The sequence below is a fragment of the Cetorhinus maximus genome, chromosome 7 (assembly GCF_964194155.1).
Source record: "Cetorhinus maximus chromosome 7, sCetMax3.hap1.1, whole genome shotgun sequence".
Classification (NCBI taxonomy): domain Eukaryota; kingdom Metazoa; phylum Chordata; class Chondrichthyes; order Lamniformes; family Cetorhinidae; genus Cetorhinus; species Cetorhinus maximus.
This window is the reverse complement of record NC_135885.1, coordinates 29,040,293-29,065,095: the sequence shown is the minus strand read 5'-3', so window position 1 is coordinate 29,065,095 and position 24,803 is coordinate 29,040,293.

Genomic DNA, 24,803 nt, shown 5'->3' with positions numbered 1-24,803 from the left:
TACTAAATCCATCCTGTCAAACCCCTTCATAATTTTAAAGACCTTTATCAGGACTCTTCTTGGTCTTTTGTTTTCCAGAAAAAGATGTCCCAGTTTGCTTAATCCTTCCTGTTGTTGCATCCTCTAAATTCCAGTGACATCTTTGTAAATCCTACATGCACTTTCTCCAGTTCAACAATATCCGTTTTGTAATATGGAAATCAGACTGTGCAAAGCACTCCAATAGTGTGATCAAACTAAGGACCTTTCTACATTTAACATTACCAGCCTCCTTTTGTCATCTTTTTCTTCAGTACTCTTCTTATTTTGTCTTGATCAGCTTGTGTTAAAACTATCAATGATTTAGTATTCCCAGACCGATTTACCCCTCTACCTCATTTAGTTTTTTACCTACCAAGGAAAAAGTGACCTTATTCTTCCAACCAAATAGAACCGCCTTATATTTGGAAATTTTGAATTTGATTTGCATTTATCTATCTACTCTGCAAGCCTGTTTATGTCATCCTATATTATTAGGCATACTTTTTAATTTGGTGTCATCTGCAAATTTCAAAACCACACATCTGAAGTCTGAGATTTTATGTATATGGTAAACAACAGTAGTCCCACACAGATTTCTGCATGTCACCACTTCCCACTTCTAACATCCTGTGGAACTTCCTTTAACTTCAACCCTGTTTTCTGATTTGTATACATCTCTCAATCCATTCTGTTACCTGACCCCTGACTCCACATGACCTGAACTTTGACACAAGCCCCTTACATGGCACTTAGTCAAGACCCTCTGATCATTCATATTCAACACATCTACTGTATTGCTCTTGTCTGCTCTTTCCATTACTTCTTCAAAAAATTCAATAAGGTTGGTTAAACATGACCTTCCATTTAGAAATCCATGCTGAGTATTTTTATTATATCTTTGTCTTTAGATGTATTGTTATCAAATCTTTTAACAGAGTTTCCAATACGTCTCCTACCACTGGCATACTGATTAGTCTAAAGTCGCTGAAATAGTTTTCATCTCCATTTTTTGATTATAGGAATTAAATTTGCTGCTCACCAGTCCTTTGGGACTAATATATATATACAAACACACATATACGCATAAATATGTATATTTATATTCTGATGGGGAGTTGTTCGGATTCGAGGCGTTAACTCGAATTAAATTTAAAAATTAAGAAATAATTGTAGGGGAAACATTTTATCAACATCTACTAACTGATATATTAAAAGCCTAAAAGTACCACCGCATCTGTCTAAGAACAGTAAAAGGGACTGCTGTCGGACATGCTGAGTTTTTCCAGGTATTTTTGTTTTTGTTCTGGGTTTCCAGCATCCGCAGTATTTTGCTTTTATACATCTAAATGGTTGTTTGCCATTGCCTTCCACTGTCAGGAACAGGGCGAGAAGGTAGGGCCCAAGTCTACCTCAGCTGGAATGAAAATCAACGCTTAAGTGTTGTAATACCTTTCTGACTTCCTCTGCTATTGTCATTTCCTCTTTGTTAGCCTCATCAGGGAAAACTGAGTCAAAGAATCTATTCAATATCCCTGCCATTTCAGTATCACCTCCTGTGAGTTTATTTTGCTCATCTCTGAATGGTCCTATCCCTATGTAAATTCTCCTCTCGTGCCTACAAAATATGTTACTATTTATTTTTCATATTTTCATTTCGTATTTTCTCCTTGCCTTACTAATTGCCTTTTTTTTTACCTTTTTCTTAAGCTCTTCATATTTCACTGTCATCCTTTTCCATATTGATTATTCAACTAACTTGTCCATTTTTATATTTTATTATTCCATAGGGGCAACTATTTAGACACTAAACTTGTGCTTGAGGTCTTGTCATTCAGTATATAACCAGAGGCAGTATTTTTCCCCCGTTGGGTGGGTTGTGCGGGTGCGGACGTGGGCGGGCAGATTTCCGATCGGCACCCCCAATTGGGGGCACACCACCATTTTAGGTGGGCGGGCAAATTAAGTCCCTGTGCAGGTTGGCAGGGGGGGGTGGTGGGATTCCCTGAGCCAGTGCATGAAAGAGCGCACAGATCTCCCTGAGGCAAAGTGCTGCCTCAGGTAGCTCAGCTCAAGTTTGAAAACTTTATTAAAGGGGGAAAAAAATATTCCTGACATGTCCCCTCATGTGACAGTGACGTATCAATTACTTTTGTTTAAAAATTCAATACACATTTTAAATCTCTCGTGAAATCTCATCCTGCCCGTGGATGAGGTTTCATGTTTTTTCTGAAGGCCGCCTGGGCTCTTCGCCTGCCCGCCGACCTTAAGGTTGGATGGGCAGGTCCAATAATTGGGTTAATTACTTTTTCAAAGGCCTTAAGTGGCCGCTGACAGTTCGGCGGGCGTGCAGCTGAGTCGGCTGCGTGCCCGCTGAACTGGAAATCTGAATGACACGCGGTGACGTCGGGACGCACACCCGACATCACCGCGTGTCATTTTACACATCGGCGAGTGGGCCACGCCCCCCGCTCGCCAACGGGAAAATGCTGCCCCAGGATAAAAACAGAGGCCCAGATCTTCACTCCCGGGTCAGGTGTGCAGAGACGGGAGAATTTCTGGCTCTGAAAATATGACCTTTAAAAATGGCTGCCCGCAGATCAGATTTTTGTTCTGGGGGTGGTGGGCTGGATTGGAAGTTGGGCCTGCCACCCCCGAAGTGAATGCGGAGGCTGCCGGGTGCAGAGGCAGGCTAGGTAGAAGGCCTGTCTCTGTGCTCCGCCACTTCATTTAAGTTATTTTTAAAAAGATGAAAACAAAAACAGCCCTCCAGCCCTCACTCCTCACCCCCTTAACCCCCCAAGCACACTCCATGACAACCTTTGCCACTTCATGTTCCCCACCCACCCCATGGGCCCTCATACCCCTATGCCAATTCATGACCTACTACCCATCCCTGTGTTCCCTCATGCCCCCTCTGCCAACCCATACCCCTCTACCCAGCCCCCATGGCCCCCCCATGTCCCATTGCATCCTTGACTACTAGTTCTGGTGGATGGATAGGTGCAGATGCACTTAAAAGGGCTCACCACTGTTGGGTGAATGTGGTATTGTACCAGTGCATTCTGTCGCTTGAGTTTCATCTTCCACCTTTGCAGCAGATGCACAATGGGATGAAGGATCATGGTCATACTGAAGTACTTGTTGGTCCAATTGGTTCATTACCTCTTTGGTGAGAATAAGTTTACTCTCTCCCTCCTGGACATCTTCCTCAGAGAGGGCTGGATTATCAGCCTCTGTGAAGAGTGTCAAAAAATTGGCACTGACGTCCCAATCCAGATCAACTGTCAGTTGTACAGTTTGAGGGGCTCAGATTTGGTATGGTTGTTGAATGTCTGTTGATTGACATCCTCCGCTGCCTTGATGAGTTTGAGGACTACACAGGCATTTCGGATCAGAAGAGGAATCCCTGATTGTTAAGGATATATAATGTTTCCTGTTTCTGTTTGTTCTTGTATTGGAATGTTGCTTGCAATGTACCTTTGACCTGAAGCTTGATCCCTCCTGGACCATATAACTGGATTGTAGCTGGCTTCAGCGGTTGTGTTACTAGCCATGGTTCTTTATTGGATAAGACTGTCACGCTTGCCCCTGTACCCAATTTGAAATTAGTGATATGTCCATTGACACAAATATCTGATTCCAGAATGTCTATCTTGGGTCTTTGATCTCACCCAGGAAAGATTTTTGTTCCTCTTCTTGTTGAGATTCTTCAATTTCATTGATTACGTTGTGTATGAAGATTCTCTCGCTAAACCCTGTATCTAGACATTTTAGTTCTGCACATTTTTCCAATGTGTCCAAACCGTTTACAATGAAAGCATTCTGCAGTGCTTACAGGACACTGTTCACGCCCGTGGGGCTTTTTGGCACCATGGCATTGGCATGGTTTAATGGCATCTTGAACTTTTGTTCCATGAGGTGTCTTCTTCCCTGGAGTGTATTTGACATTCTTTTGTTTAATGAGTTGTGCCATCATTGGGGTTTTCTGAACCACGGTTTCTCTTCTCCTCTGTGTATGGTTCTATTTCGGACCTCTGTTTGTCTTACCAACTCTATCACCTGCTTCAAAGTTAAGTCTTCTTTCGATTGCAATAGGACAGTTTTAAGATCACCATATTTGCAACCTTCAGCCAGTCGATACAGGTCATTGATAAAGGCATCTACTAGTTCACCTGGTTTCTGGACCCTTTTGTTGAAATTAACCCTTTCTAATATCTTGTTACTCCATAAATTAAAATAATTATTGAAGTCAAATTTGTCTGATGTTTCATTATTTCTTGCTATAACATCATCTGCATTTACTCCAATAGAATACAGTAATGTATTGACTTGTTCTGCCTCGGACATATTATCCAATCCAGAAACTATTCAGAATCTTAAAAATCCTTTCCTCCACAGTGCCCAATTCTGTGTTTGATTCGATCCTTCCATATGCCCAAATCATTCAGACAAGGTGAATTTGGAATCCATAGCTGCTTTAAGCTTCCAGGAGGTTTGCTTTGTTTTCTTTAAAACTTCTCTTGCATTAATCGAGTTTTCCCAGGCTGACCAGTCTTTCACAAATACTTGCTGCGGTCGTTGACCCTTTTTGGTAATCGTGCCTAAACTTTGCAGAGTTTTTTTTAACTAATCGCTGCAAGTTACTATTAAGCTCTGTTCACTGCTTTCCTTCTGCTGGAGAATCGTGTTTAAGCAGCTGATATTTTTTTTTTCGCTTGCTGCCTTGTGGTCGCCATGTGTAATGGTGCCGACCTCAGCCCCAGACAACAGGGTGTATGGAAACCCATGCCCACTAAGAATAGAATCTGCCCAGTGCTGCCTGCTTATTGTGCCATTAAATTGAAGATATTGACCCTTTTTCAAGGGTTGCTCACCCTTCTTCGATCGTCGCTAGGTTCTCTGACTCTGCTGCTGGATCTGGATCTTTCACGGACCACCATGTGCTGTGGTGCAGCCCTTACTAAGCTGGACAGTTGAGTTTTTCTCTGTCTATCTACCTCCACTTCATCTATGGAGCTCTTTTGGAGATTTTCAACTGCCATACAAAAGTATTCAGTTTTGGCACCTTTTTTCAGGTCAGACTTGCAAGCTTCTTCATAGTTGATTTTCAGACATTTTGAGGTCCTTCACAGCTGCCACCAACATAGCCACCATGTTATATGTTGGTTGTGACTAGCTAAGGAATGATTGCTGAGACCTAGGTATGTTTGAACAATAACTGGTTTATTGGATAAACACAACTATATACAGATATATATGACTAAGGGCTACTCAGTCTCAACCACGAGCATTCTCCCTTATGACTCTTGCATCATCATGTGGGCAATACTGTTTCTCCAGTCCCAACATTAACCCTTTCAACCCTGAACACCCTAATACTACATACTACTTCTCTTCCTAGGCCCATGCTATTGGCCTGGATTTTTGCTCCCGAGGCGAGGGTGCAGAGGTGGGAATTCTCCCAGCTTGCTGCACCCACCTTAGGAAAAAATGCCCCGGAGGGTAGGATCTTCATTTCCTGGGGTTGGGGGGGTGGTGGGGTGGTGGTGTGGTTAGCACGGTCTGGAGTTGGGCCTGCCACCCCCAGATGTAGACTGGAGGCGGCCATAGGTGCTGCCAAGTGCCAAGGTGGGCTGTTTAAAAAGCCTGCCTCAGTTTTCTGGGACATCATCCCAGTTATTTTGTTAAATATTAAACATTCTAAACCTCACCCTCAGCCCCCACCCACTGCCCATGCCCTGCCCACCCCCCCTCCACCCATCCCCAAGTCCCATGTAGCCCTTATGAAAACTTAGTGCCAAACCATACCCTACCCGCCCACAACATTTTGCCCTTACATCTCCATGCCAACTCGCAATCAGAATCCACCCAGACTTCAGGGGTCATGCTGAGAAGAAACAAAATACATTTTAAAATATCTATTACACCAAAAAAAGACTCTCATGCATGAAAACCCATTCAATACATTTAAATACCCTCAAGTACTTAATCCCTTATGAAAACAAACATTTGTACTCAACCCCACATCAAAGACAGCTAAACGTTTAATAACGTCTTGGAGCTGTCAACCATACTGGACTTACATCTGCCTCTTCCCAACCCCCCACCCCACTGTGATAATAATAGATTGTGGAAAGCAATCAAGTAGTAATAATGCTATAATCATAGCTCTTAGGATTACGTCAATAAGCATGTATGGAAACTGAAAGCAGAGATTTTTTTCAACTCATAAGCACAGACAGGCTGTTTTTTTTTTAATTTTATAAAGGGCTGGCCATTTAAATAACTTGGCAGTTTGACAGTTTCACAGACCTTATCCAGCCTATACAAGCATTAATATCTACTCTGAAAATTTGTAACTCTAACACTGTGGGATAATGCCCTTGCTCCAGTTAAAATGGGGTCTGTTTGAACTCAGCACTAAGCTTAAATGTCCCTGCTGAGTTCAGGTTTTCCTCATGTGTGAGTCATGTCCCGACCCCATTGCCCTACTGGCAAAAATGGGATTTGTTAGAAATGGGGCAGGACTTCTGGATCAGGGGTCCCAGCGCCATTTTGGATACATCGCAGAGTCTTCATGATTCAGTGAAAATCTAAGCCATTGTAAATGGTTCTCTTTCCTCAGACAGCGGCTGAATTTTACGGACATCAGAGGGGCTGCTTCCACGTAGGGAGGCTGCCAGGTAAACTCTGGCAGTCACCCAATTCCCCGGGAAGGGGGGAACCCTCCTTGATGGGTTCTTCATGGCCCACGGAGGGGCCTCCTGGCAGCCATGTCCCTGCCTGCCTGTCTGATGATGGGTCATCTTAGATCTGTTTCTTTTCAAAGATGCAGTCTGACCTGCTGAGTATTTACTGCATTTTTTGTTTTTATTTCAGATCTCCAGCATCTTCAGTATTTTGCTTATGTATTACAGAAAATAATGTGACCAATCACTGTGACCTAAATCATTATGCCCAATGATGATTAAGGGTGCTACCCAGATCACAAAAATCAGAAACCCTGCAAGTTTGATTTTAATTTAGTCTATAAGGACTTGGTTGTTATGATACACAGATAATCCACATTTTGATATGAATACCTTTAAGTTTAACATTCTCCTGAAAGCTTTCAACAAATTAAGTTACTTCAGAGAAATGGCTCTCCCCATAACTATTCAACTTTAGATAATTGAAAGATTTTCTTTCAAAAAAATCTACCTCCAATTTACTTGTGCAATGCAAGTTTCTCCTCTAATTCTAAAACAATTACATTTTGATTACATTAAATTTGTGCTCAGCAACAGAATTTGTTTTTACTTTGCTTTGAGGGAGATGCAACCAGAAATCACAAATCTTACAGGGCAACAAAGAAAGCTTAGGCCTTGTTGACATATTTTAGCCAAAAATTCACACCAGATATTAAAGAGGGAGATGAGGCAAATATTTGATTATGGCGTATTATATGCATGCTATAATAATCGTTTCCAAATAATTTCCAACAAAATGCTTCAAAAAGGACATGGGTTAACTGTCATTTGCTGAGAAGCTACTTACAAGTTTATAAGAAGTCATCAGAGGCTACTGGGGCATGGTGCATTGATGCATTGGAACCATCCAGTGGTTCAGTGCAAGGTCACATCTACATTTACCAAGAGCCACATTCCAGAGATTCCATTCAGCATCTCTTGTGGAACAGCTGACCAGCAGAATTCAACTCGATGGGAAAGCATGTCAGGAGGTTTCTTTAATGGGCGGCTGATCCACAACGGCAGTTTTACATTTGAGCTGGAAGTTGGAACTCTGCCTCCTATTGTGCCAGTAATTTCGCAAATACGAAAAAAAGCATAAACCATGGATATGAAATGCTTAATGTCCAGGGATCCCAATTTGAAAAGCTATGGATTAGAGAAAGCCTTACTCAGCTGAGTATTGCTGTGCTTGCAATTACTTGACCTTTGACTAGGTGCTTAAAGTGAGAAAGCTTTGCGGCTGAACACTGGTCAGCATAAAATCATCCCAGACTTTGTGGAAAGTAGCAATTTCTCGCATGTTGTGAATCGATAGAATGAAACCCACTCTAGACGGTGTACAGCAAGGAAATAATTCATTCCCAGAATCACATGCACTCACTGATAAGACAAACTGGAAGGTTAAATACCAGATGTATGGAATAAGTAAGGACAGAGTCATCCACGTGTAATTGCACTGACTCTGAGCCAGTTGTAACAAAGGACAATTCTTAAAAGAGTTACGTTCCCATCCAGATGTTTGGAAAAAAAGACATCTGACTGCAAGCAGGTTGATCAAAGTTCACATCTGCAATGGTAATACATTGTGAGTCTACTGCATCTTTTGAATAGTCAAAGATTTGAAGATAAGATTAAAGCTGAAATTATTTGAATACAGTATAACTAGGACCGTTGATTTCCATTTTTTATCACATAGGGAATACTGAATTCTTGACAATGTAATTGGGAACCATGGGCTTGATAGTATCTGCCCTTGCTTGACTGAAAGCAAGAAGGATTGTGCTGTTGGGAAAGGAGTTCTGAGATTTTGACCCAGCAGCAGTGAAGGAACAGAATCAATCTAGAATTTCACTGAGTGCAGTAGCGGGCATGAAAAATGACGTTTTACCCATTGGCCCCGATGACAGGCTTTTGCGCTGTATTGCCCACTTCCCGACTCATTAATTATGCAGCCACAGGAAACACGCCGTCTCACTGGGGGGCAGCATCTGAATCGCCCGCCATGCCATTACCTCACTGTTTCCTCACTCCGGGCACCATTTCTAAACTGCAGCCGCACACACAGCTCTCAATGCTTGCAGCCCAGCACTGCTGCACAGAAGAGATGGCCCTGAAAGCCAAGAAGAGTTCAATAACCTGTCAACTGGATTGGCTTTTGGAGACCCGCCCTGATATCCTCCACCCTCGCTCTGGCCACAGGAGGTCCAGCAGTCTCACCACTCTGGCTTGGGAGGCAGTGGCAGTGGTAGTCAGGGCCAACGCTGCACAGAAGAGGTTGGCCATCCAGTGCAGAAAGAGAATAAGTAATCTTGTTCGAGCTGCCAGGGTAAGGCAACCATCTCATCACTCTAGACTCACACACTCACAAGGCCATCACACATTCACTGGCATCTCACTCACTGCCAGCTCAAGGGACATCACCACTCACTCTCTCACATGCACTCTCACATCTCCATCAGGCCGCATCTCCTCTGGAGACTGCCTCCTCAGCCCTGACTATCTTGAGGCCATTTGCACAGATCTACATGTGTCCCAACACATCCTGGGATACTCCCCTTCCCCAGTACGGCCCTCGCCCTGCAGCCGCTTCCCTTGCCTGAGGCCACTTCTCCCCCTTCCCCAAGCAAACCCTAGCACTGCAGCCATTGACCTGCCTTATGGCTGGTCTGGTAGATAGAGACCTGCCTGTGAGCCCCCTTAAAAGTGATGTGGTGCTGCCTGAAAAGCCTGGCACTGATGACCATGAGTGCTGCCAGAAGCAAGGTAGGCAAACAAACCTCGAAGTCCTGAGGGAAGTGTAACTCGCCAGGTGCAATCACACTGACGTGCCCAAATGATCCAGCATGGGGAGATGATTCCAGTGAGCAGGGCTTGTAATGAGATGCTAAAGTATTGAAATTAGGGTCCCAACATGCGGCAGTAGGAAACGTGGCCCACCATTGACGGGAAGAGTGGGCAATCGCAATCTGGTTTCACGATCGTATGAAACCGATTTTTGGCCTTCTCGCCATATTGTACGCTCATGCCGCCAAACATGCCAACACTCGTGGAAAATTCCGGCCATAGTTCCAATTCTGCATGGTGTGTAGCCTGGAGGGGAACTGGAGGTGGTGGTGTTCCCATTTGTCAGCAGCCCTTGTCCTTGGTAGTAGTGGTTGTATCTTTGGAAGGTGCTGTCATAGAATCATAGAACATTTGTGGCACAGAAAGAGGCCACTTGGCCCATTGTGACTCGCCAAAAAGCGAGTCACCCAGCCTAAACCCACTTTCCAGCATTTGGTCTGTAGCCCTGCAAGTTACAGCACTTGAGATGCATATCCAAACACCTTTTAAATGAGCTGAGGGTTTCTGTCTCTACCCTTTCAGGCAGTAAATTCCAGACCCCCACCAACCTCTTGGTGAAAACATTTTTCCTCATCTCCCCTCCAATTCTTCTACAAATCACTTTAAATCTATGCCCCCCTTGTCACTGACTTCTCTGCTAAGGTAAATAGGCCCTTCCTACTCTATCCAGGCCCCTCACAATTTTGTACATCTCAATCAAATTCCCCCTCAGCTTCTTCCGTTCCAAGGAGAACAACCCCAGCCTGTCCAATCTTTCCTCATAGCTGCCATTTCCCAGTTCTGGCAAACTCTTCATAAATTTTCTCTGTACCTTCTCTCATACAACTACATTCTTTCTGTAATGAGGTGACCAGAACTGTGCACTGTACTCAAGTTGTGGCCTAACTAATGTTTTGTATAGTTCCAACGTTATATCCGTGCTCTTATATTCAATGCCTCAGCTAATAAAGGAAAGGATTCCATATGCCATGTTAACCACCTTACAGACCTGTCCTGCTAACTTCAGGGATCTGTGGACATTCACTCTAAGGGCCTTCACTTCCTCTACACCTCTCAGTATCCTCCTATTTATTGTATATTCCCTTGCTTTGTTTTAACTCCCCAAATAAATCAACTCACACTTCTCTGGGTTGAATTCCATTTGTCACTTTTCTGTCCACCTGACTAGTTCATTGATATCTTCCTGCAGTCTACAGCAATCCTCCTCGCTATCAACCATGCGGCCAATTTTTGCGTCGTCTGTAAACTTCTTGATCATTCCCCCTATATTTACACCTAAATCATTTAATATATACCACAAAAAGCAGGGAACCTAGCACTGAGCCCTGCAGAACCCCACTGGAAACAGCCTTCCAGTCGCAAAAATACCCATCAAGAATTACTCTTTGTTTCCTGCCACTGAGCCAATTTTGTTTCCAACTTGCTACATTCCCCTGGATCCCATGGGCTTTTATTTTTTTTAACCAGCCTGCCATGTGGGACGTTGTCAAAAGACTTGCTAAAGTCCATGTAGACCACATCAACTGCACTACCCTCTTCAATCCTCCTTGTTACTTCCTCAAAAAATTCAATCAAATTTGTCAGATATGACCTTCCCTTAACAAATCCATGCTGACTGTCCTTGATTAATTCATACCTTTCTAAGTGACGGTTTATCCTGACCCTCAGAACTGATCCCAATAATTTGCCCACCACCAAGGTCAGGCTGACTGACCTGTAATTATTCAGCCTACCCCTCGTTCCCTTTTTAAACAAAGGTTGAACACTACCAATCCTCCAGTCATCCAGCGCCACACTTGCACTGCAAAAATTCACCAAGGCTCCTTAGACAGCACCTTCCAAGCCTACAACCACTACCACCTAGAAGGACAAGGGCAGCAGATTGATGGGAACACCACCACCTGGAAATTCCCCTCCAAGTCACTCACCATCCTGACTTGAAAATATATTGCCGTTCCTTCACTGTCGCTGGGTCAAAATCCTGGAACTCCCTTCCTAACAGCACTGTGGGTGTACCTACACCACATGGACTGCAGTGGTTCAAGAAGGCAGCTCACCACCACCTTCTCAAGGGCAACTAGGGAAGGACAATAAATGCTGGCCCAGCCAGTGAAGCCCACATCCCGTGAATTAATTTTTTAAAAACCTGTATCCAGTGAGGATTGGAAAACGGTGGTCAGACCCTCCATTATTTCTTCCCTGACTTCTTTTAATAGCTTGGGGTACATTTCACCTGGTCCTGGTAATGCTAATCCCCTTAATATTTCCTCTCTCCCTAAGGAGGCTTGGCGAGTTGCTGCAGTGCATCTTCCATATGGTACATACTGCTGCCGCCATGCACTGATGGTGGAGGGAGTGAATATTTAAGGTGGTGGATGGGGTGCCAATCCAGCAGGCTGCTTTGTCCTGGATGGTGTTAAGCTTCTTGAGTGTTGTTGGAGCTGCACTCATCCAGGCAAGTGGAGAGTAATCCATCACACTTGTGCCTTGTAAATGATGGACAGGCTTTCACGGGTCAACAAGTGAGTTATTCATGGGTCCTCATGGGGGCCTAATCTATCATTTTAAACTGAGGCCTGATGTGGAAGCCATGTGACAATGTTAGAAATGCAGGTTGCTTTAAGAGTAAACCTGTACAAACTTCAGAGTGAATTGCGAGCAGGTAATGTTCATTGAAGCCTGTACTTAAGAGCTGGGTTTTTCCCCAGAAAGAGAGTTTTTGCTTCTGGACAGGGAAAAGATCTTGAAGGGAAGAGTGGAAACTGGTATTTGTACTGAACTATAGTTTAACAATAAAACAGTTGTGATTCACAGAATGTCTTCAGCTGTCTGATTCAGTAAATGGATATCCATCTATTAAACACAGTGATGGCTTCACTCCCAGACTAAACCTGCCAGGAGCAAGAGCCAGGGCTAGAAGAGTCTGAGTAAGAAAAGTTTTTTAAATATTTGTTTGGTTTCCTTGTGGGCCAAGAGAAGTAGGAGTCTCTTTTGGGCCCCAACAGGAAATTATGGGCCTTCCATGTGTACCAAGCTTCTATCCCTCTGCTGCCCAGGATTTTCCTCCCAGAACACTAACCGTTCCAGAGATGGTACCCCTGGGTCACAGGCAGTGTCTCCTGCCACCTGATGTTAATGGCTAGAAAGTCACTTTCCACCAATTTCCCAGCCAGCAAGTGACATACGAATGAAACCCAGTCTTTACAATCAGCTGGATCTGCCTGCTGCCACACTTTGCCAGGTTCCCACCTCAGAGTTCCACATTTCACCATTCCATGCATTTTTCTATGAAAACCCCAAATCGGTGGCTGTGATTCACTTATAGCTGTTCATAGTTAGCATTACTCGTTATTGGTGACTTTCAAAATATGGGATTTTCCAGTATTTTTTTTACTGCAAATTGCATTTGGTTATTGTATCCGATTTATCATAAAAATGGCAAACTAGCTCCCTTGTATAAGATTTAAACTCTTTAGTCCTTTTACGACCATTAAAAATTGGAATAAATCTGTTATGCAGGCGATTGTACCTAAATAGAAAAGCCATGTTTGTCGCTCTGTTAAATAATGCAGCCATAAGCTTAGTGTGAACAGACTGTATTAGATAACAGACTTGTCATTGCAGATTTTCTTTAACTTGATGCTAATATTGATGGCCCATTAATATGAGATCTTTCTCTAATAGATGGCTGTCTGCAATTAATAAGTATTAACTTTTAAACTTTCAGAACAAACTAAAACTCCAACTCCTAAAAAAAATACTGTGATTAGAAAATTAAAATTATTACAACTGGAAACTGACATACTTTATAACTAGCGTGCACAATATTTTTCAAATAGCTTTCAAGCTGAATAGCTGTTAGGAGACAGAGCTGTGTCTGGACTCGGCAATACCATACATAAATAATGGCCAGCTGGTCCCAATAGGAAAGCTATCAAGTTTAGTTTGAAGACACTACTATCAACATACTGCTGTTTGTGGCTTCAGTTCACATTGGTGTGAGGTGTACTGCACTCAGAATGGGTTCTTTTTGTCTGTTCATGCAAGTGGTACATTTCCATTCCCCAGCCTTGACTTATCCCCTTTAACTGCTGTTGTACACGTGACATTATCACACAATTTGTACTTGTTGACTTAAAAAGATAAGGGAGCTGGGTGGGTTAATAAACTAACAGTAGCAACTTGTAGAAGTGTGAAAGGTCAGACATTGTTAACCAAAGTAAATATCATTTAAGCAATGCCGTAGGAAAAAATCAAAAGGAACTGCAATTAACAGCTGGTTTCTTTTTCCCTGTTCATTCTCAATAAGATCTCTGTGAATTAAATTGGACTACTGCCATCGGATCAAACAAAACTGAAAATGCAACTTGCATTTTAGAGAGAGGTTAAAAGTCGTCGTCTGGGAGACTAATTCATCATTGTCACTTCACTTTTACATAGAGTACCTACAATCAGCTTCTGTCTAATATCTCTTCCTTGGCAGACAGCCTGACTCTCATAAATTCTACAGGAATCCCTTGGCTTGGGATACAGTTCTCCAGTGTCCAAGAAAAGCCCTTTAATCTCCTGAAACAAGCCTTTTGAAACATCGCTCTATCTCCCAAAATGCAGGTGAAGAATGCAACGCAAGCAAATGAAATGATACTTGTGCCAACCCAGCAGTAAAATAAAGTCATTCTACCAAAGCACCCCCTGTAGTTGGCTCCCACATTTTGAATCATTTGGCTGCCTGCTTTGGCTCCTGAAGATTGTGTTATGTGCCAGATTGAAAACTTTCATTTCTGTGGCAGCAAAACTTGAAAGAACTTTTTTCTTTAAAAACATTGCGGCATGAAGTGGGTAAGTCCTTGCCGAATTATTTTGTATTTTTTTCCACGGGATGTGTGCATTGCTGCCAAGGCCAGCATTTGTTACACATCCCTAATTGCCTTTGAGAAGGTGTTGTTAGGCCATCTATCTAACAAACACCTTGGAATGGATTAGGAAGAAGTGAAGGAATAGGCCAGGTTTCCCAGGGAACAAAAACAAGTATTTGTTGGCGATGTAGGCTAAGATTTCAGCTGCTATGCAAGAACATTGCTTCTTATTGAACGTCTCTATACCACAGGAATTCCTGTGTCCACAGTACAGGAAAAGCCCAGGGAGGGGAGGTGAGGAGGGAGGCAACTGTCCTCATGCAAACACCACCACCCCCCCTCCGCCCCCAAACAGCCCAGAGGAGTCTTGCTTCAGCAAGCAATGAAACTCAGGAGGAATTGAATGTGCATAGTAGTGTTTTATTTCCATTATAAGTAGTGTTTTCTTTCCATTATAAGTTAACTGTGAATAATGAATGGCTAGTTGTGAAACTGATAATGTTGATTATTTAGCAAAACAGCCCTACAATGAATATGTTTCCATACCTTTATCACGGTGTATTACATTTTGGACAGACAGTGTATGGAAAGAAACACAAAGGAAGATGTTTAAAGACACAAAAGAACAAGCTGGTTAAGGACAATTCAGAAACTTGAGTCAATGTTGTCTATAGCAAAGGTGTTTACAATCATCCGAGATCAAGGATATGAAGCCAGGAATAAATCCGCAAGCCTGTTACAAAAGCAAACATAAACTATTGTGAAAATGTGCTGTGGATCATTGAGTATCTGGAACTGATTATCTGAACATTTGCCTCATTGTTGTTTGTGAGACCTTGCTGTGCACAAATTGCATGCTGCATTTCCTCACGTCACAAGAGTGGCTACATTTCTAAAAATCTTCATTACTTTTTGGAACATTCTGAGGTAATGGCAGGCACTACATGAATTCAAGTTCTTTCTTTAATTTCTGCGGTGGGCCTGGTAGACTCTATAACAAAATGGGTGGCTTTCATCAATCACAACTTGTATTTATAAAACAGTTTTAGCATAATAAAATCTTCCAAGGTGCTTCACAAGTGCATTATAAAGTAAAATTTTACACCAAGCCACATAAGGAGATATTAGAACAGATGGTCAAAAGCTTCATCAAAAGGGTAGGACTTATGGTGTGTCTTAAAAGAGGAAAGAAACATAGACAGGCAGAGAGCTGTACGGAGGGTATTCCCGAGCTGAGTCTTGGCAGCTGAAGGCACAGACGCCAGTGGTGAAGTGATTAAAATTGAGGATGCTCAAGAGGAAAGGCTAGTGACTATCTTGGAGAATTGTGGGGCTGGAGGAAATTACAGAGACAGGGAGGTGCAAGATCATGGAGGAATTAGAAAACAAGGATGAGAACTCTATACCCTTTAGTGGCAGATCACACCATTGGGTAACTTGTAGAAAGTGTTCAACAGTACTCTACAACGAGGCAACATACGCATAATGGTATGGCTGAGACCAGGAATTTGTAACCCTGCTAAGAAATGATGAGTCCAAATTATGTTCAACTATTCAATGCTGCAGCATTGGGAAGCTTGTGTAATTAGTTCTAGGAGCAGCATTTAGATTCAGTATATTGCTCATACTAGAGTTAGAATATGCTAATTAGTATCACAGCAGTTTCATTGATTTGTTCCGTCACAATGATATGACATGTGCATGTGTGATATTAATCTTTAATTTCATTGGCTATATATATATATATAGAACTGCTTTAAAGGGACTTTTAAAAAGTGCGCAAAAACACTGACTTAAGATGGCTGCCACAGCTCACCCGATGTCTGGTATTACAAGTTGGTCAATTTCTGGAAGGTTCCAATATGGATTACAATGAAGACATTCCAAGGGCATCTCCTATGGAATTTCACGCCTGCTGATGTCAATAATTACTTCGAAGATTAACTGAAACTGTACTGTCCCTCACCATTTGCATTTCTATAAAGCTATCTTTAAGCGGAGACAGAAAGTCTACCAGGGTAATGGCTATATAGAAGGTATCATTCCTATCTCATCAAGATGAAAGATGAATCATTCAGGAGTTAATGCCTGGGATTTTAAAGAAACTAATCATCTAGGCCATAAGAATAAGCAAGGTCAGTCCAGACATGAGCTAATCAATTACCTTCTAAATTCACTATGCGAGAAATGTCATGTGACCATAATAACCATTTTGAAATGTCTTTCAGTACAACACCTAAGTTTCTAAAAAAAGAGTCTGGAAGAAATCTGCCAATGGAGCAGTAACACCATCTCTCTCCCATTCTCTCAAGTTCAAGACCCTATCTCTGATACATTTTGTCAGCTAACACAGAACTAGAGAAATTCCATTGAAAAGAAGTGCAGGTACAATTGCATTGACTTTTGGAAAATACGGATTATGACCTAAAAGAGCCTATCTCCAGAAATTTCAATTTACATAGCCTCAACTCCACTGGAATTTCAAGACCACCATGGAAAATTCTGCCTCAGCCGCAGATAGCAGTGAAGGACTCATAAACAGTGAACCCTCTATTTTTTGCCTTTTATCAGTGAAGTTTATTTTGGCCAAAGAGCAAAACCATACTGTAGAACGTGTGTGTGTGTGTGTGTGTGTGTGTGTGTGTGTGTGAAGGTTGGGACATGGGTTTACCTTCTTAAATATCTTTATACCTTTACATGGGTGGGCTTTTAGCTTAAACTAAGCCCTTTTGCTAAAACTCAAGAAAGCCTGTCAGGCTGAGCTCTTTGCATTCAGCACGTAAATGGCTAAGCACAGACATTGAAATAACACCTTCAATCTTATAAATTTCAAAAAACCCTGTTACAATCAAACAAATAGTGGGAAAGAAAGGGTAAGTCCTGAGACATGTCCTCCCCAGTCGTAACAGCACCAAGTCTTTCTTAAAGGTACCTTATGGCACAATTAGAGTACTTGTTTTTAGCATAATAATGATTACAGAGACCTTATCCTCAGTGCATCTGAATTCCTTTACTTTGAGGCCAGTAACTGAGAATGCATAATGGAGGTAAGTGACATGCAGTGAGGAAGCTCTTTTGGGGACATTTGAGTCAAGGCTGTAATGAAGTCAGGATGCTGAGTGGCCCTGATGAAACCCAAACTGAGCATTTGCCTAAAGATTCTTTTTTTCCCTGATAAAAAGAGGCATGTGGTCAAAGCTTTTCGTCTTGCGTTCATCAGGACAGATTCACAAGAATACCAAAACTCAAAGGGAACAACAGTTTAAACTGCAAGAGAAGAGGGTGCAGAATAAATTGCTATTCCCTTTGAGATATGGTATTCTTGTGAGTCTGTCCTGATGAGTGCAAGACAAAAAGCTTTGACAGTATGTCTCTTTACCCAAGTTCTACTCAAGTTCTGTACTACCAAGCAACTATTTTTTTATTCGTTCATGGGATTTGGTGTTACTGGCAAGGCAAGCATTTATTTCCCATCCTTAATTGCCCTTGAGAAGGTGCTGGGGAGCTGCTTTCTAGACCCACTACAGTCTAGGTGGTGTAGGTAGACACATGGTGCTGTTAGAGAGAGAGTTCCAGGATTTTGAACCAGTGACAGTGAAGGAATTTTGGAACAGTGTAAGGCAATATATTTCCAAGTTGGAATGGTGTGTGATTTGGAGGAGAACTTGCAGGTGGTGGTTGTGTTCCCAAACTTCTGCTGCCCTTGTCTTATAGGTGGTAGAGGTCATGGCCTTGGAACGTGCTGTCAAAAGAGTCTTGGTGAGTTGCTGCAGTGCATCGTTTAGATGGTACACATTGGTGCCACTGTGCTGGTGGTGGATGGAGTGCTGATCAAGTGGGCTGCTTTGTCCTAGATAGTGTTAAGCTTCATGAATGTTTTGGATCTGTTGTTTAGAATTGCTAGCGCAAATGTTTCTTGCCTCTTATAAGGCCAAGTCTGAATGTTACCCAGGTCTTTTTGCATTTGGACATTAGCTGCTTCAATATCTGAGGAGTTGTGAGTGGCACTGAACACTGAACATCCCCACTTTTGGCCTTATGATGGAGGAAAGATCATTGGTGAAGCAGTTGAAGATGGTTGGGCCTTGCACACCAACCTGTGGAACTCCAGCAGCCTTGTCCTGGGGATGAGATGATTGGCCTCCAATCACCACAACCAACTTTCTTTGTGTTAGGTATGACTCCAACCAGTGGAGAGTTTCCCCCCCTGATTATTATTGACTTCAATTTTGTTAGGGTTCCTTGATGCTATATTTAGTTAAACACTGCCTTGATGTCAAGGGCATCATCCTCACCTCACGTTTGGAATTCAGCTCTTTTGTTCATGTTTGAGCCAAAGCTGCAATGAGGTCAGGAGCTGAGTGACCCTGGCAGAACCCAAACTGAGCATCAGTGAGCAGGCTATTGCTGTGTACATGCTCCTTGATAGCACTGTAGGCAACAACTTCCATTACTTGACTGACAATCTAGAATAGATTGATGGAGAAGTAATTGGCCAGATTGGATTTATCCTGCTTTTTATGGACAGGCTGTACCTGGGAAATTTTCCATATTTTCAGGTAAATGCCTGTGTTGTAGCTGTAGTAGCACAGTTTGGTTAGGACTCTGGTTAGTTCTGGAGCACAAGTCTTCAGTGCGACAGGGATGTTGTCAGGGCCCGTATATTCTTTGCTGTCTCCATTGCTATAAGCAGTACTTTTTCTATTATAACTCGAGCACCTTAACCTATCAGGTAGCTGGATTGGTGGCTGTGATTGATTAGATATCTATTTAACTATCCAATGAGATGGTTGTATTTTTAAGATAAATTCTGCCAGATTTGGAAGAAAAGTAAGGTGTCTTTCAATATATACATTGCACTAAAAGTGGTAGAAATGCTTCTTGTTCTTCTTAGGCACTCCCTCGGGATAGAGGATGACTTGTTGCCACTCCAGATTGATGAGTTTTGATTTAGTTGATAAGTCCAATGTGTGATCTACAGACTTTGCCACATGCAGGGCAGGTGGTGCTTGAGGGATTGGATAGATGGGTTTTATGGAGGTTTGTGTGCTCCCTCCGATGCCTCATCTTTGCTTCTGTACGTTCCCGAAGTCTCTTGATATGTTCAGTGCTTTTCTAAAAGAGCCTTTTCCATTTTGATGGGTCACAAGGCCAAGTCTCCCATGAGTTGGCAGGGATGTTTAACCTCTTCAAGGGTGCTTTGAGCCACCCCTAAAGCGTCTCCACTGTCCTCCTGGAAATCTCCTGCCACGACTGAGTTCCAAGTAGAGTCTGGTGTCAGGCAAAGAAACAACATGTTCCACCCAGCTGAGCAGGTTTTGAGTGATTGGTGCCTTGACGCTGGACATGTTGGCTTGGGAGACTGTTGTTGGATCACCTTTCTTGCCACCGAATTTGGAGGATCTTGTGAAGGCTCCACTGATGGACTTCTCCGGTGCTTTGAGGTGCTTGCTAGGTCATCCAAGTCTTCAAAGCATAAAGGAGCGTGAGGGGCTTCATGATCAAAAATGAGCTTGTCAGTGACTCCCCTGTGGGATAAACGAGTGCCTCATGAATGCTCGGCTCACCCTAATAAGGAACCAGCATGACACTGTCCTCAGCGCATATGGTCCTACGCTGGAGGCGACAGGCAAGACCAAGGAGGGATTCTACACTGATCAGGAGCAAACCCTAGCCTAAGTCCCAGCAAACTGATCTTCCTTGGAGATTTCAACACCAGAGTCGGAAGGTCATAAATCTCTGGAATGGTATGATAGGCAAGGAAGGCACAGGGAAAGCAAACCCCAACTGAGTCCTCTTCCTGATGAAATGTCTAGAACATGACCTTATCATAATCAACACCCTGTTCCGCCAGCGAGATAAGTACATGACCTCATGGCAACATCCACAGTCCAAACACGGGAATCTGCTTGACTACATCCTTGTTCAAGCAAGGGACCACAGAAATGTCCACACCACCCACACCATGATAGCTACTGATGACTGCTGGACCAATCACCACCTTATCTGATCCTCTATCTCCATCAGCCTGGCCTCCAAACAACAGAGGCAACAGAAGCAATGCCGCAGGAAAATTAACATTGAAAGCCTCAAAGATCCAACAAGGTGACCCTTCTCAGTCAGCACCTCACTAGCAGCCTCTCTACCTCCAGCCATCAGGAGCTAGAGCATGCCCATTGTGCCTGATCAACCCTAAAGTCCACCATAACAAGCACTGGCAAAGAGGTGCTTTGCCTCCCTACCAGAAAGCATCATGAGTAGTTTGACGAATACGAAACCTAATCAGATGTAAGTGCAAAGTTTTATTTGACTGGAAACTTCACCACAGCTCAAGAGAAAAGCGGCAGTCCTAGTGATAGCCAAAGGCAATGGTACAGCACAAACTAACCCCCAGCCCCCATGACATAATGAACAATTGGTGGGTAGAAAGAGTGCGGGAGAGGCAACAACTCACAGATACCACTGACAAGCACGGTTTCTTAGGTGCTGTCAAGACGATCTATGGCCCAAACACTAAAGGGCCCGCCCTACTTAGAGCCAAGCATGGAGGGGAGCTCCTCAAGGACAGGGAGACAGTCACTGCTCGCTGGAGAGACCATCTTGTATAACTCCTTAATCAAGACCCTGTCTTCAACTCGAAAGTCTTCAACTCCATTCCTCAATATCCTATCCGGCTTGGTCTTGGCAATACTCTAATCCAGAGCAAAGTTGAAAAAGCCATTCAACAGCTGAAATCTACAAAGTTTCTGGTAGAAATACTAGCTGATCAATGTCTACCATTTTCACATTCACCCTATTTATATCACTTTTCCATACCTTTAGTTTGCAATATGAATATTTTTCTTTCCCTCCAATTTTCAAGTTACCAATTAATACTGACATGCCAGAAGCCCTCTTACCCAAGTGCTCATTTATTAGGTATAAACCGAGCAATAGAAAGTGGGAGTGTATGGGATCACAGGGACTAGTGTAGGCAAGTCTGAATCTGTCCACACCTGATATCCACACACACTCACCTTCCAGGTATGATGACTGGATATTGATCAGGAGCAGGAGCCCAATCTGATTTCCTCTCCACACCACCGTCCCTCTCACTGTCCCTGGAGCTGAGGGCAGTTGTAGCAGTGAAGCAGGTGAGACGAGTAATTCAGCAGAGGCCAGGGATCAAACCTGGAATCTTCCTGGTCTGCATAGCTCAGTACCACCATGGGGATTGGAGTTGCCAATTGAGCCACCAAGAGACACCTTCTATATAATTGTTACACAACACGGAAAGTGTAACTGTTGCCCAACCTAGTGTACGGCACCACTGGAAACAGTGAAAGTCATTGTATGCTGTCCATTAAGCATACTATTTATGCCCTAAATACCAATTTAAATCAACCCCAAATGAATCATTCAGCCTCAATAAAGACTTGAACACAGTTCCAAACTTTCGTAACCAGAAATAGCAGGGCTTTTACTGTAAAATTTCTCTCTGTCGACTAAACTGCCACCCTACAGTTGGGAGCTCAGTTTAACCAGAATGTAATTGTGCGTGAAGTCAGCAGCATCTGTGAAGCAGTTAATTAGGCACAGTGAGCCAGAATTTGCTGGAATGGACCAGCTGTCATCATCATTTTATTCTAAGGACTCTTGCACACCTGAGACTCACTGGGTTAGCATAAACTTATCTGAATAAATCAGTTTTGGAAAGTAAAAACAGAAAGTTGGGAGTGCACCATTCTCTACGTATATTCCCGTTTTGATTTTATCAGTTTCATCATAACTGTGCCATGCCGGAATCCATTCATAATTAACCCATCTCATCAAGGCCTTAGCAGAGCACAAAACGGATACAGTTATGAAACTACACAATGCAAATTGTTTTACCATAGCTACTACTGTTCTCTGATATCTGTTTTCCAAATCACCGTGTTATATAAAGGCACTTTATGTAATTCATAAATTAGATCTCAGAACTAAATAAATCAAGGTATTTTCAAGATGAATTCATCTCTGCAGATAGTACAATTTCATGAATTTAATCAAAAACAACTGGATGCCTTAACCATGTGCTCCTCTTCTGTGGAGAAATCTAGCTTGTACCTGAGGGATGCTATTATTTTCCTTTAATATTCTACTCTGAATAATGCCAGGATCAAATGATATCAGGTACAAACAAGAGAGTCATTTTGATATTTAATTTTCTGCAGAATTTTGGCTCAAAATCTGCATACCCTATCTTTAAATAAAGCCAATCATTAGATGCCAACTTCATGGAGACTTCATGAAGTATTCAATTATATTGAGTTATGTTTTTCTGTAAATTAAGTTCCTTCTGGGCATCTAATTAATCCATTAACTTCTCTTATTTTTATCTCATTCTGTTTGTGGAACCTTTCCGTGCACCAATTGGTTGACAAATTTGTCTATATAGCTGACAATGCTTCAAAAGTAATTCACTGGTTGTAGAGTACTCTATGGCATTAAAGGGGTGTTATAAGATGTTATGTAAATGCAAGTTATTTCATTAAATTTTAAAATTCATTATTTCTTTGCATTTTTAATGAAACTGCCTTTTTCCCTGTTGTTCTTGAATGTTTTGGGATTCCTTCCCCAGCCATCACTGCCACTCCACTTCCCTCTCCTCCTTTAAGACTCACTTTAAGTCCCAGCTGAGCTTTTGGTGTCCCTCTGAATATCTTCTTCTTAGCTCAGCAGCCATTTCTTTTATTACTCTTCCCTGAAGTACCTTGGAACATTAAAGGCACTACATAGAAGCAAGTCATTGTCATCGAAAACATTTTGTCCTGTGTAAATCCACAATTGGGGTAACTTAAATTGGCAAGGTACATTATCAGTAACTGTACAAGGAGTGGCTCCAAAATATTACAATAATACTTTTCATTTATATTAGTACAGAAGAACCAAGAACTGCATATCATTATCTCAAAATCAAGGAATAGAAAGCACTTGCATAGTTTATTTAAACAAAGTATTTTCTTAAACATCACCTCAATAGTATGTCTTACATATTCAGTAAATAGATTACAATATTTATCCTTCCCAAAATTAATACTTTAGTGAAATTATCTTTATATTTTGGAATTACCAAAACATATTTTGTAAAAAGCACATAATTCAATATAATGCCTGACTTTTCCAATGATCTTTTTACGTTATAATTCATGTAGCAATATATAAAGCATTCTTTAATTTGTTACCATGATCACATAATTATTATTTCAATAATAATTGAAATAAGATTCCTATCCCTGAAAGAAAAACACTGTGAATAGCCCTACTATTCACAAGAAAATAAAAAGACTCATACTTATATAGAACCTTATTACTTCTTTCAGAAACATCTCAAAGCACCCGACATTTAATAAACTACTTGGAAGAGCAGTTGCTATTCTTAAGTAAGCAACTGCAGCAAACATTTTGTGCATGTCAGATTCCCACCAAGGACAATAAGACCAAAGACAAGTTAATCTTGAGGCATAAGTTGAAGGAGGGACATTAGCCAGGACACAGCAGAAACTTCCTGTTTAACTTCAAATAGTGCTGTGAGATTGTTAATGTCCACATGAGTCACTAAAACAGGCATACAGAACTTCATTTCAGTGCCCCATCCAAAGTATAGTTTCTCTTGCATATAGTGCAAGGGATGAGGAAGCCCAAACTTCTCATTATATTCAGCTCCAGTCGGAATATAATATCCAGTCTGAAATAGAACTTAAAAGAATTTGGAATTTTGCCTTTACTAAAACAAATAACAACTTAATGTTTCCTTGCAAAGCTTACAGTTATTGGTTATTATTAATAATAATTGCAATGCACATATAAGGATATGGGGGACATTTTCAGGATGGCAACCTGTAACTAGTGGAGTGCCACAGGGATCAGTGCTGGTGTCTCAATTATTTACAATATATATTAATGACTTAGATGAGGGAAGTAAATGTACTATCGCCAAGTTTGCGGATGACACAAAAATAGGTGGGAAGGCAAGTGGTGAGGATGACACAACGAGTCTAGAGGGATATAGACAGGTTAAGTGAGTGGGCAAAAAAGTGGCAGATAGAATATAGAATCACAGAATCACAGAATCACAGTGCAGAACAGGCCCTTCAGCCCATCGAGTCTGCACTGACACGTGAGAAACACCTGACCTACCTACCTAATCCCATTTACTAGCACTTGGCCCATAGCCTTGAATGTTATGACGTGCCAAGTCCACATCCAGGTACTTTTTAAAGGATGTGAGGCAACCCGCCTCCACCACCCTCCCAGGCAGTGCATTCCAGACCGTCACCACCTTCTGGGTAAAAAAGTTTTTCCTCACATCTGCCCTAAACCTCCTGCC